Consider the following 13014-nt stretch of genomic DNA (forward strand, 5'->3'; position numbering starts at 1 on the left):
CAAAGTGAACATACTTGTAGGCCGAGTCTGCCCTGTAAGTCACCATCTAGCCACCTTTTGGTTTGCTTTTATGTATTCCCTAAGGCTTTTATGATAGTTAAATCACTTTCATTCTGTGTCTGGTTCTGGCACAATTAAGTTTATTTTATTGCATATTAACTTGCCAGAAATCTAAATATTGAATCTTGTACCTTTAAACCTCTCCCACCTAAATGTGATATTAAGAGCAATCAAACTGGTAATGAGCAGTTAATCACTTTACTTAAGAAATTAAACCTGTCAGAATAATGACATAAATTAAAATTTTAAAAGTCCAAAAGAGGAAGAGTGGCATGTATCTATGAGCACAATAGTTATCTTTGAAGTAAAAAAGATATTTGGTTATTGATTACGCAACTTAGCTGGCGATAAAGACCAACGGTGCAACCATATAACGTGTCTTCACCTGCTCAGTCTTTACCAGAGAAGATTATGAAATGTGTTAATAATGATTCTAGGATTACAGGCTTTTATGTTAAAAAGGAAAAGTATAAGTAAAGCATATTGGATGCATTTGTAATGTTTTGGGAAATTTCTGTAGAAAAAGAGCTAAGTGATAACTTGTTTGTTCTGTCTCTAATGTTTTTTTGTTGACTTAATTGGCATATAAGGAGCCTTGGTAGTGCAGTGGTAAGCGCCTGGCTGCTAACTGGAAGGTCAGCAGTTCAAACCCACCAGCTGCTGTGCAGGAGAAGGATGTGGCAGTCTGCTTCCATAAAGATTTACAGCCTTGGAGACCCTTTCGGGCAGTTCTACCCTGTCCTATAGGATCGCTGTGATTCATAATCGACTTGATGGCAGGGTTTGGTTTTTGTTTTTGGTTTAATTGGCATAGACTTGATAAAATTCACAAACTTTAAGTGTACAATTTGATTAGTTTTGAAAAGTGTAGTCATGTAACAATAGTCATGATACAGAACATTTCCATCACCGCAGAATAATCCCTCATGTCCCTTTGCTGCAGTCAGTTCCTTCTTCCCCAAATCCTAGTCCCAGATAACCCCTGATCTGCTTTCTATCTCTATAGTTTTGCCTTTTTAGAATTTCATATAAATGGAATCATACAGTATGTAGTCTTTTGTGTTTGACTTCTTTCACTTAGCATAATGGGTTTTGAGATTCAACCATGTTGTTGCATGTCTTGATAATTTGTTCCTTTTCTTGCTGAGTAGTGTTCCGTTGTATATCCATTTGTTTATCCATTCCTCAGTTGGTGGACATGTAGGTTGTTTCTAGTTTCTGGCTATAGTGAATTACACTGCTGTGAACTTTCGAATATAGGTCTTTGTGTAGAGACATTTTCATTTCTGTGCATTATATGATGAGTGTATATTAACTTATAAAATGGCTCTATCATTTTGGGTTCTTAGCAGCAGTGTATGAAAGTTCCAGTTGTTCCACATCCTTGTCAACACTTGCCATTGTTAGTCTTTTTAATTTTAGCCATTCTGGTGTGTGTGTAGTGGCCTCATGTTGAGGTTTTCTGATTTATATTTTCCTAATGACAAAGGACATAAATGAGTCCCTAGGGGGCACAAATGGTTAAAAACTTGACTGCTAATCAAAAGATTGGTGGTTCGAACCCACCCCGATGTGCCTTGAAAGAAAGGCCTGGTGATCTGCTTCCAAAAGGCCACAGCCTTGAAAACCCTATGGAGTGCAGTTCTACGCTGAAACACGTGAATTACTTTGAGTCAGAATTGACTCCGCAGCAACTTTTTTTTAGTGGTATCTACTGGTAGTGGTTATAATAATCATCACAATCACCAGTTGCCATGGAGTCTACTCTGATTCATGATGACCCCATGTGTGTCAAAGTAGAACCGTGCTCCATAAGGTTTTCAATGGCTGATTTTTTGGAAGTAGATTGGCAAATGCCTTTGGGAGACCTGAACCTCCAACCTTTTGGTTAGCAGCCAAGCATATTAACTGTTTGCACCAGGCAAGGACTCCGATGGTAATGATAGCTACTATTTATTGTGTGATAGCTACATTTATTATGTGTTTATTATATGGCAGCAGTGTGTTTAAACACTTTACATAATTGTCTCATTAATTCTAAAACAGCCTTATATTTTGGTAAGATAGATTGTATTTGCTCCTTTTAGCAGATGACACAGCAGAGGCACAGAGAAGTTATGTGTGTGCATGGTTTTACAACTAGAATGCTTAAAAGCTGAAATGGTAAATCTAAGTCATTCATTTTTTTTGATCAGATATTTTTTAGTAAATTCTGTGTGCCAGGCACCATCTGACTTCAAAGGCTGCTTTTGTCCACTGCACCATACTGCCTCTCCACTCTTATGTATTGAACATTGGTCTAAGTACTTGAGAGATAAAAAAGAAGGTACAGGGATTTCATCTGTTTTTCTTCTTGCGCTTTAAGATGTTAACTTCATTGGTAAATATATGACAGAAATAATCAACTAATGACATTTAATTTATGAAAGTTCAGTGTTAGTATTTTATATTAAAGATGATTTTATCTCAGATTCCTCTGATAGATTAAAAAACAATGACCACCATATAAGATTTTTTTCTGCCATACCTGTGATTTACATTTAAAGTTTTCCAGGGTATCTGAAAACTTTTTGATCCAACTTCTTGTTTTTACGTGCCGTCAAGTTGATTCCGACTCAGCGACCTTATAGGACGGAGTGTAGGGTTTCCAAGGAGTGGCTGGTGGCTTTGAATTGCCGACCTTTTGATTAGCAGTTGAGCTCTTAACCACTGTGCCACCAGGGCTCCTCTTTGATCCTAGACTTAGTGAAATTATAGTCTAGTTGGAGATGTGGAAACAATATAATGCAGATCTATATGATAAATTATGTAGACAAGTTGAGAAGAGAAGGATCATTTGGGGTTGAAGTGAATAAAGGGTTTAATGGAATAGGAGATGGTGCTTTGAGTTGAATCTTGTAGGAGAAGTAGGATTTAGATAGATATATGAGTATGTGGTTGTGGGAGAGGGGTAATATCTAATCAGGGAATGACACAAGCAAGGAAAAAAAAAATATATTGGTGGGATAGTAAGTAGAGTTGGAGTGGCAAATAAGCATGCATGTTAGTGGCCTCAGATCCTTTTTGGAGTGAGATAGGGGTATAAACTTGGCTCTCCTTTTCGTCTCATATCATCTATTCAACTTACTTAATCAAACTTATGAATGCCTATTATATGCAAAACATTCTGAAAAATGCTGTCATGAATATAAAGATTCATAACACTTGATCCCAGCTCTCAAGATTTTTATAATCTATCAGGAAAGGCAAGATGTATACTTATAAAGGAAAGTAATGTGTGAAGTACTTATAAAGCACTTTGACATTAATGATCTCATTCGATCTTAATTGACAACTTTAGAGTTATCCTGACCCTGGAAGCTCCTCAGTCATTTGGTCCCCATGGTTGGCCCTATATTCCATTCCTAAATCATTGCCCTAGTTTGGGCCTTCATCCGTCTCATTGCCCTTTCAAATCCTTTCTCCACAGTGCCAACAGTCTGAGAGAACTGTCTAAAATGCAGAACAGATCATGTCATTTCCTTTGCTTAAAAACCCTTCACAGGTTCCACATTGCTGGAGAGATAAAGATAGTTCTTCCTAACAGGACATACAAAACGTTACATGATTTAGCCCATGCTGACTTCTTGAATTTTACTTCATGCCACTTCCTGCTTTATACATTATAGTCCAGCAACAAACATTCCTTTCCTATACTTTTTATTCCTCCTCCAAAGTTTTTCATATTTCTGTATCTTGGTTTATACTTCCATTCAGTCATTCATTCAGCAAATATATTTTGAATATATAATATGTGTTAGGCAATGTGAATACCATGATGAGCAAAAACAGGTATAGTCTTTATAGTCCTTACTTTTATGAAGTTTATAGTTGAATGGAGACACATATTAAGCAAATAATCACTCAAACAAATCTAAACTTTCAACTGCGACCAGTGCTACAAGAACCAGGGTAGACATTTCTAAGGAAGTGACATATCTAAAGGAGTCTTTTGCCGTCAAGTCAATTCCAACTCATAGCAACCCTACAGGACAGAGTAGAACTGCCTCATAGGGTTTCCCAGGCTATAATCTTTACGGCAGCAGACTGCCACATCCTTCTTCTGTGGAGCAGCTGGTGGGTTTGAACTGCTAACCTTTTAGTTAGCAACCAAGGACTTAACCACTGCACCACCAGGGCTTATTACCTAAAGGATAAGCAGAGGTAATTTGGTGACCGGAAGGGAGGGAACTGCAGATGCAAAGGAAGTTTGCTGAGTATGAGGGATGGAATTGGGGGTGTGGTGTTATAAGTAAGGCTGAAGAGATAGGTAGGAACCAAGTCATATAGAAGCTTGTAGACAATGTTAAGGAATTTTTCCCAAGAGGATGGAGAAGCATTGAAAGGTTTTAGCAAGGGACAACATCAAATTTGTGATTAGAAAATATCACTATGCTACTATGCTTTAGTAGGGGCAGGGGTTTGAGGACCATGGTTTCAGGGGACACCTAAGTCAATTGGCATAATAAAATCTATTAAGAAAACATTCTGCATCCCGCTTTGGAGAGTGGCATCTGGAGTCTTAAATGCTAGCAAGCAGCCATCTAAGATGCATCAGTTGGTCTCAACCCACCTGGAGCAAAGGAGAATGAAGGACACCAAAGACACAAGGTAATTATGAGCCCAAGAGACAGAAGGGGCCACATAAACCAGAGACTACATCAGCCTGAGACCAGAAGAACTAGATGGTGCCTGGCTACAACTGATGACTGCCCTGACAGGGAACACAACAGAGAACCCCTGAGGGAGCAGGAGAGCATTGGGATGTAGACCTCAAATTCTCGTAAAAATACAAGACTTAATGGTCTGACTGAGACTAGAAGGACCTTGGTGGTCATGGTCCCCAGACCTTCTGTTAGCCCAAGACAGGAACCATTCCCAAAGCCAACTCTTCAGACAGGGATTGGACTGGACTATGGGATAGAAAATGATAACGGTGAAGAGTGAGTTTCTTGGATCAAGTAGACACATGAGACTATGTTAGCATCTCCTGTCTGGAGGGGAGATGAGAGGGCAGCGAGGGTCAGAAGCTGGCCAAATGGACAAGAAAATAGAGAATGGAGGGAAGGAGTGTGCTGTTTTATTAGGGGGAGAGCAACTAGGAGTATATAGCAAGGTGTATATAAATTTTTGTATGAGAGACTTGATTTGTAAATTTTCACTTAAAGCACAATTAAAAAAAAAAAAGTATTTCCCAAAGACTCTCTCTGCTCTAGGAAGGGGAAAGGGTGATTGTGGTGTGGCTATATGTGGAAATGTACTAAATGTCGTATATCATGGAAAGAAATTCCAGCTGGATAGTGCTACGGCATAATGCGTCTGCAAGGTGAATGCCTGGTTAAGGTGGGCAAAGTAAATACAATTACAGAGCCTGGAACCCAGTGTACTTGAATGAGGCTGAAGGTACAGAAGTGATCACATATATTCAAGAGGGCCACGAAAGAAAAGAGGAAGTACTTCCTTCCCACCAACAAGACTGCTTCTGTTTCTATTTTCCGTAACCCAGAGGGTAGACAAGAAGCTCTGGTGGCACTATAGTTAAGTTTTGCAATTTGAACCCACCCAGCAGCAATGTAGAAGAAAAGACCTAGCAATCTGCTCCTGTTAGGCATTAAGATTACAGCCTTCCTGCTCTACTCTGTCACACGGGGTCACTATGAGTCAGACAACTCCATGGCACCTAAAAGCAATGCATGGATTAGTACCAAGGAGCTAGACCTAGATTAGGTTAGAGATAAGCACAGCATTTTGCTAGTTTTACAGCATCTATGTATATATGTGTTATGAATTTAATTGTGTCCCCCCAAAATACGTGTTGTAAATCCTAGCCTCTATGTCTGTGGTTGTAATACCATTTGGGAATGGGTTGTCTTTGTTATGTTAATGAGACAGGATTAATGTGGGATGTATTTTGAGTCTTTCTCTTTTGAGATATAAAAGAGATTAAACTAGCAAGCTAAAGAAGCAGAGATGGGGGGGAGGGGGCAGGTAATAGAGATGCCAAGCCACATGAAGATTGCCCAGGAGCAGAAGCTCAGGAGAGGCAAGGACTTCCTTGCAGGGCCTTCCCCTTAAGTCAGCACCCTGAATTTGGACTTGTGGCCTCCTAAACTGTGAGAAAATAAATTTGTTAAATTGAACCACTTAGGGGTATTTTTGTTACAGCAGCACTAGATAACAAAAGTAATATGTATGTATGTGTGTTTGTATGTATATGAAAGAACATATTTGTGTGTGTGTGTGTATATATATGTGTATATATAAATCACTATGCTTATGGAAACCCTGGTGGCCAAGTGGTTAAGAGTTTGGCTGCTTAGAAAAAGGTTGGCAGTTCAAATCCACCAGGTGCTCTTTGGTATCCCAATGGGGCAGTTCTACTCTGTCCTGTAGGGTCGCTATGAGCTGGAATCGACTTCGCAGCAATGGGTTTGGGTTTTTTTAAAATACTTAATGCCCTTGGTTTGTCCAGTGAATTAGGGAGTAAGTAGTAAATAGACATGGGGGGCAAGAAAGGATGTCTAATGAGTTTGAAAATGTACATTGATAAATTTTTGGAGTAGACTTTTATTCACTCATCCATCAGTATTTATTAAGTACTTACTATTTTATGTGCTAGGCAATGTTCCAGGTAGTTGGGATACATCAGAGAACCAAAGATTTCTGCCCCTGTGGAGTTTACTGTGCAGTGAGGGAGACAGACAACATATGATAGAGGTAATGAATGTTATGTTAGAAGGTGGTAAGTACTATGGAAAAAAGAAAAAAATTAGAGCAGAGTAAGAGATCAGGAGTGTGTGTGGTAGGGGTGAGTTGCAGTGTAAAATAGGATGGTAAGGATAGACCTCTTTGACAAGGTGGTATTTTGAGTAAAGACTGGAAGGAAATGAAGGAGTTAGCCATGTGGCTGTCTGGGGGGTGAATATTCCAAGCAGATGAAGTAACCCTAAGGTGAGAGCCTACCTGGCATGTTAAAGGACTAGCAAGGGGACCAGTATTGTAAAGCACAGTGAGCAAGAGGGATAGTAGTAAGAGATGAGGTCAGAGAGGTCACAGGTGACCAGATATGCCAGATGGGTGAGGAGCAATGCCTGAAACAGTTAATACTAATGAGAATTTGATCTGTGTGTATTATTTAAACTTCTGTTATTTGGTTCAATTGTTAACAGTTTTTACCTCATATGCTTATCTGTAGCTTTCAGAATAATCATGTTAAGTTGACTGTTCTAAGGTGTAGTTTCAGGTGAGGTGACCCTTTCTCCTGAAGTGTATTTGTTCTTTTCTTACATTCTATTTTTTGTATGTATGTGCATATATGAACACACACAGATATTTATGGTATTCAGAAAAATTTCTAAATACGTAAATCTGAGTTGTCATCATTGAATGAGACATTTCTTTATAACAGCTTTTTACCCCATCAGTAACTAAGTATGTCTTATTAGTTGATGTAGAGTTTGCCCCTGACTCATGGCGACCTTATGTACAATAGAATGAAAAGTTGCCTGTCCCGCACCTTCGTGATCCTTGATATGTTTGAGTCCATTGTTTCAGATATTGTATCCAATCCAAAGTATCTCTTAAGTACCCCTAAACTGGGTATCAGCATTTTGAGAGATGTAAGAGATACATATAAATCATGTTATAGCTTATTCTCAGAGACTTTACAGGCTTGTGGAGGAGGCACATTTAAATAGTGGCAATTAAAGAAGCAGAGTGGTGTGATATGACCAAGACCAGAAGTTAGAAGCTTGTGGCTTTATAGTCTAATCCTGTTTCTGTCATTAAATATCAGTTTGACCTTAAATAAACTGTATAGTATTCATTTCCTTCATTTTCAAAATGAGGCCATTGTACCAAATAATATTAAATGTTACTTCTAATTTGAAAATGCCATCAATTAAATTTACTATGCTTCCCAGTATTTTTCATGGCACACAGAAAATTAAAATATTTGTACAGCATGCCAGGGTAAACTGATGAATTGTTCACCGCTGAGTCTGTTGATCCAGCCAGTACCCTAGCTTCTTCCAGGTCACCTGGAGAGCTAAGATGATCGATATCTACAGCACATTTATAGTCCATTCTCAGCAATTTAAAAGCTTTGATAGAAAACAATATAAGTCAGATGATACAGAAAGTAAGGGCAGTAGAAGTTCAGAGAAGGGAGAGCTAAGTATGGGCTAAAGTTATTGACAGTGGACTTAAAAGGGGAGTCCTTAGGTGGTACAGACAATTAACACACTTAGCTGCTAACCCAGAGGCACCTTGAGAGAAAGACCTGGTGATCTACTTCCAAAAAACCAGCCATTGAAAACACTATGCGGCACAGCCCTACTCAGACACACATGGAGTCACCATGAGTTAGAGCCAACTTGAGGGCAGTGGGTTTGTTTTTATAGAGAAGGTGCTCCTTGGAGAATGTCTAAGGAGTATGAGGCTCAATCAGTGTAGATCTTCTCCATCGTAAGACAACACAGTACAGTACATGCAAATTCCAAGTTTCAAAATAGTTGAGACGTGCTTTAAAAAAAAGAAGAAACAAAACAGACAAAACCCCTAATTGTGAGCCACTGGAGAGCTAGGATCATGTATCAGTTGTCTTTATAGCCCCTGTAGGACTTTGGGACCTAACCAGTATGAGGACTAGTAATGAGTAATAAGATCAAAAGAGTGTATGATTAAATATAGCTGATTTAAAAAATCTTCAGTGTAGGAGAGAAGTCTTTGATTTAGCAATATGCCTTTGAAACTAAATCATTTTAAGGATGTGATTAGAAATAGCCCTTGTAGATTTTTGAAAGAGGGGGTTTCATGTTGAAAATCAGATGTTAGTTTTTTTTTTTTTTTTGAATACTCATGCTAAAGATGCAATAAAATAGGAAAAAAATCAACTAAGCATTTTTTAAAATCCTTTTAAAAGAGTTAGGGTGTTAAGCTACTGTCATGTAGTATAGGCAGCCTACCAATTTATAAAACAACATTCAATTGTTTGTTTCTGTGGGAAAAGTACTTTTGAATTTCAGTGGTAGAAGTGGTTGCAGATCCCAGGCTAGCCTAAAAGGTCCTTTCCTCCCAAACTAGTTGAAATATTGTATATACTGTTGCACTGTTACAGTGGTAACTACGTAGTGAAATACCTGCTATTATATAACAGGTATTTTTTTTTTTGTACCTGTATAAAGCAGTAACAATGAGTGAGATGTCTTGCCATAAATTCTGATAAGAAAGTGTAAGCTTAATTAGAGAGAAATGGCAAAGTGTAGTTTCTGAAGGGAAAGTCCGAGGTTAGGGATCCTCGTTCTCTATTAAGACTCATTTCACTTTAAAACTCACTGAGTCATATTCCTGCTTACAGATGAATTCAGGAAAAGCCTAATATAACTTTATTAGGCTACAGTTAGGGGAGTTTTCTTACAGTACAGACAGAAAGGGACTTTTTTGAAGTGTCTGGCTGTATTTGGAAAGTAGAGACAGGAGGATAGGGCTTGAAGAAGATGAATGTCTTCATCTGAGGGGAGATTTCTAAGATTGAATTAGTTGATCTATGAGCAAAACCAGAAAGCTTGGTCTAAAAAAAAATGAGGTTGTGGGAAGGATAATTCCTATTGCTGGCCACCAGGTGGTAGCCCTGGGCCAGGATCCATAGGGGGAAGTGAGGCGATTGTGTAGCTGACAGGACATTGATAAAAACCTGCTGCAGTCAAGTTGATTCTGACTCATAGTGACCCTATAGGACAGAGTAAAACTGCCCCATAGGGTTTCCAAGGAGTGGCTGGTGAATTCGAACTGCTGACCTTTTGATTAGTAGCCTGAGCTCTTAACCACTGTGCCACCAGGGCCCCTATAATTTGAGAACTAGTACAGGAGGTCATTAGGATATGGGATAGATAAAGCACAGTGACTATGATAAAATAGTGGTAGGTGCTCCTTGTAAATACTGAACTGAATTGGTAATTATGAAAATGGAATAGACAATAGAAGAGAAAGTGGGATTTAATAACAATGTTAGAACAAAAATATTAAAGGTAAAAAAAAAATCGAAAACTCCAAAGTATTGCTTGGGAGATGGCCAGTAAGATAATAGTGTCCATTTTTTCACCAAATGGTTAAAAAAATTATGTTTTTTTGATGACAATCAATAAAGATCTTTAGTTTATGTATATATATTATGTGTCAGTTGGGTGGGTGACAGTTAATGTCAGGTGAATGTCTTCCAGGCAGTTCCTAATGTGGGACTAGAGAATGTTGATACATTGTGAAAAATGTGACCAATGTCACTGAATAATATATATATAGAAATTATTCAATAGGAACCTAATTTGGTATATAAACTTTCACCAAAAACACAGTAAAATATTATAATAAAAAATATGAGACTAGCAAAGTGGGAATAAATATTTTGACTTTAAATTTAGTTACTCTTCTTTAAATGCACTTTATAAAAGCAAGACCCGATTGCTGCTTCCAGTTTCCTTTAACATGTAGTATAAATGTTCATATAGTGGCCCAAAAGATATTTTGATTCTCCTTAATGATCTTATATAGACATTTAATATTGTTGATCTAAGAATAAAATTGAAGGTATGGATAACAGTGTTCTTGAGCCTTGGTAAATTTCTTATGCAAGGTTTGTCATCATAGGGATGCTTTTTAAAGTGTTTTTTTTTTTTTTTTTTTAATCTCAGCTACTTTCTTTTTGCCTAGAAGCAGTAGCTGCTTTGTTGAAGGCTCAATACAAAGTAGAGTTCACTCTTTAAGTTAAACTTAACCTACTTTTCCTTTACACTATAAAGTAATCATAGACTTTATGTTAATTTAACCCCTAAAAGAATACATTGTGTGGCCTAACTTCTCTTTTCCCCTTTTATTCACAAGGAATTTGGGGGTACTTTTTTTTTTTTTTTTTTACAGCGGCCTTGAATCTCAGGAGTGGGGAGGAGAATTTTGGCATCTAAAGGCCACTATTTGATTTATCCAGAATACTGATAAAAGGTCTTGCCTTGTGACAATTAACTTACAAAGACAGTAACTAGATAGGTAGGTAGATAGCAAAATCATGTATTACATAAGGTTATTACTAGAACAGATTGGTTTTTCTTCAAGGATCACAGTACAACATTTTATCTCAAAAAACGTAGCCAATTCCGGCAAGTTAGTTATACTTACTAAGCCTAGCAAGGTAATACTAGACTTAGTATTTGTTAAAAATTGATTTATTTTGATGTTATGTCGTCATGACCTGTGATCCTGTTGGTCAGTAGGAACAGGCTGGATTTCAGTTTTGAACTTTTATACTTCAGGGTCGCAATAAATATTATGCATTAATATGTGTCTGTAATTTTATGTTTAGATGGACACCTCAAAAAATCTTTTTCCTAAATAGAATCATTTTAAATATATGAAATAATGTATTATAAAAATTAATTTTATGGCAAGTATTTTTGTAAAGAGAATTAGCAAGGATTTATTGACTTATATCAATATCTCCAGCCAAAAATCAAGTCAAATGTTTATGAAGAACTTATAAGTACACTTTATCTTATCATAGAAACATCTTACCTGGGTAAGGAGACCTGACCCAGTTTTCAAAATTATAATGAAGAGAAAGTTAAGAATTCAAAACCTTTGGGTTACAAAATGAGTGCCTTGTAACATAAATTATTTTCAGCCAGTAGACCACTGGCTCTTGCCAAGTATCTAGCAAGACTTGTAAATAGTTAAACCTTAAGAGAGAATCCTAATCGAACTTCTTGTTTTATAGGCCCAGAAAGTTATAACTTGCTCGAGGGTATACAGCAAATTATGAGGGATGCCAGGACCAGATTCCTGGATTCCCTCTGATTCCATGTCCAGTGCTCTGTTGCCCATGTCAGAAATTTGAAGAATACCAGTTCTGTCAAGCAGGGAACAAGAAAAGGAGAAAAGAAAGTTTTTCTTCCTATCAAACACTGGCTTCCTCGATCAGCTTGTTTGAGTGAGGGCAGAAGCCTGAGTTACAGTGACAAAGGCTGATTTCATCATTACTATTGTTTGGTTTCTTATGTTATTATGTTTTAAAACTTGTGTCAGTTTTTTCAGTTGGGTGGCAATGGAAATAAAATACTGTGATGATTCCCTATGGTTATTTTAATTCCTTTCATTATTAAAATATGAGCAATGAGATTCTGGATTCTCTGATGTTGAAACAAAATAATGGGCAAAAAAAGAGTAATTACTTACTATGCCTAAAATGAGGCCTTTTATATTTGGTGAGATGGCCAGTTAAATAAGCAATCTCCCTGGAGATACTTCTGCATTGTGAGGTTGCAGGTTGGGTGGAAAAGAGAGCCCATAATTAAATCTTACACTATTCACAACATAATGTTGCAGAATTACAGATCGATAACAAAGGGGGCTGAAGGGGGATGAGCCACCCCTTTGTTATCTTTCATATTGCCTTAAGAAACCAAGAAACTGGCCCTGGAAATGTTGAATTTTAATGACCCGTTCAATAATTGAGAACCTTTATCATGTAGTTGGTAGTATTCTTTGCAAGAATATTTTTTTGAAGTGAATTTGTTTTAAAATTATTGTATGGGCTCATATTCAATGTTTGTTGAGTATCTAATGTGTGCCAGAACTTTTTTCATATGTATTATGTAATTTAATTTGCATGTCAGCCTTTTGTGGTAATTGCAGTCCCCTTTTAACTAGTGAGGTAATTAGGACTTAGGCAAATTTAAGAACTTTCTTAAGACTAGAGAGCTAGTAAGTGGCTAACTCCAAGTCCTTCACTTATTCTACTATAGCACAAGTTCCTCAATATTGATATTTTTTATAATATATTCAGTGTGAGGAGTGTAACATAAAGGTAGAGAGTATAGAAAGTGTTAGAAGGAGCTAGATTACTAACTAGGAAAATACCATCTATGT

At 37.4% G+C, this 13014-nt stretch overlaps 1 protein-coding gene across 8 annotated transcripts in view; it reads left to right on the forward strand.

Moving 5' to 3' along the window:
* The window catches only part of TMCC1 (transmembrane and coiled-coil domain family 1), a 282639-nt gene that overhangs the window by 87572 nt on the left and 182053 nt on the right, over positions 1 to 13014 (forward strand). The gene's annotated exons all lie outside the window — the stretch shown is intronic.

Source organism: Loxodonta africana, chromosome 22, assembly GCF_030014295.1.
Source record: "Loxodonta africana isolate mLoxAfr1 chromosome 22, mLoxAfr1.hap2, whole genome shotgun sequence".
Classification (NCBI taxonomy): domain Eukaryota; kingdom Metazoa; phylum Chordata; class Mammalia; order Proboscidea; family Elephantidae; genus Loxodonta; species Loxodonta africana.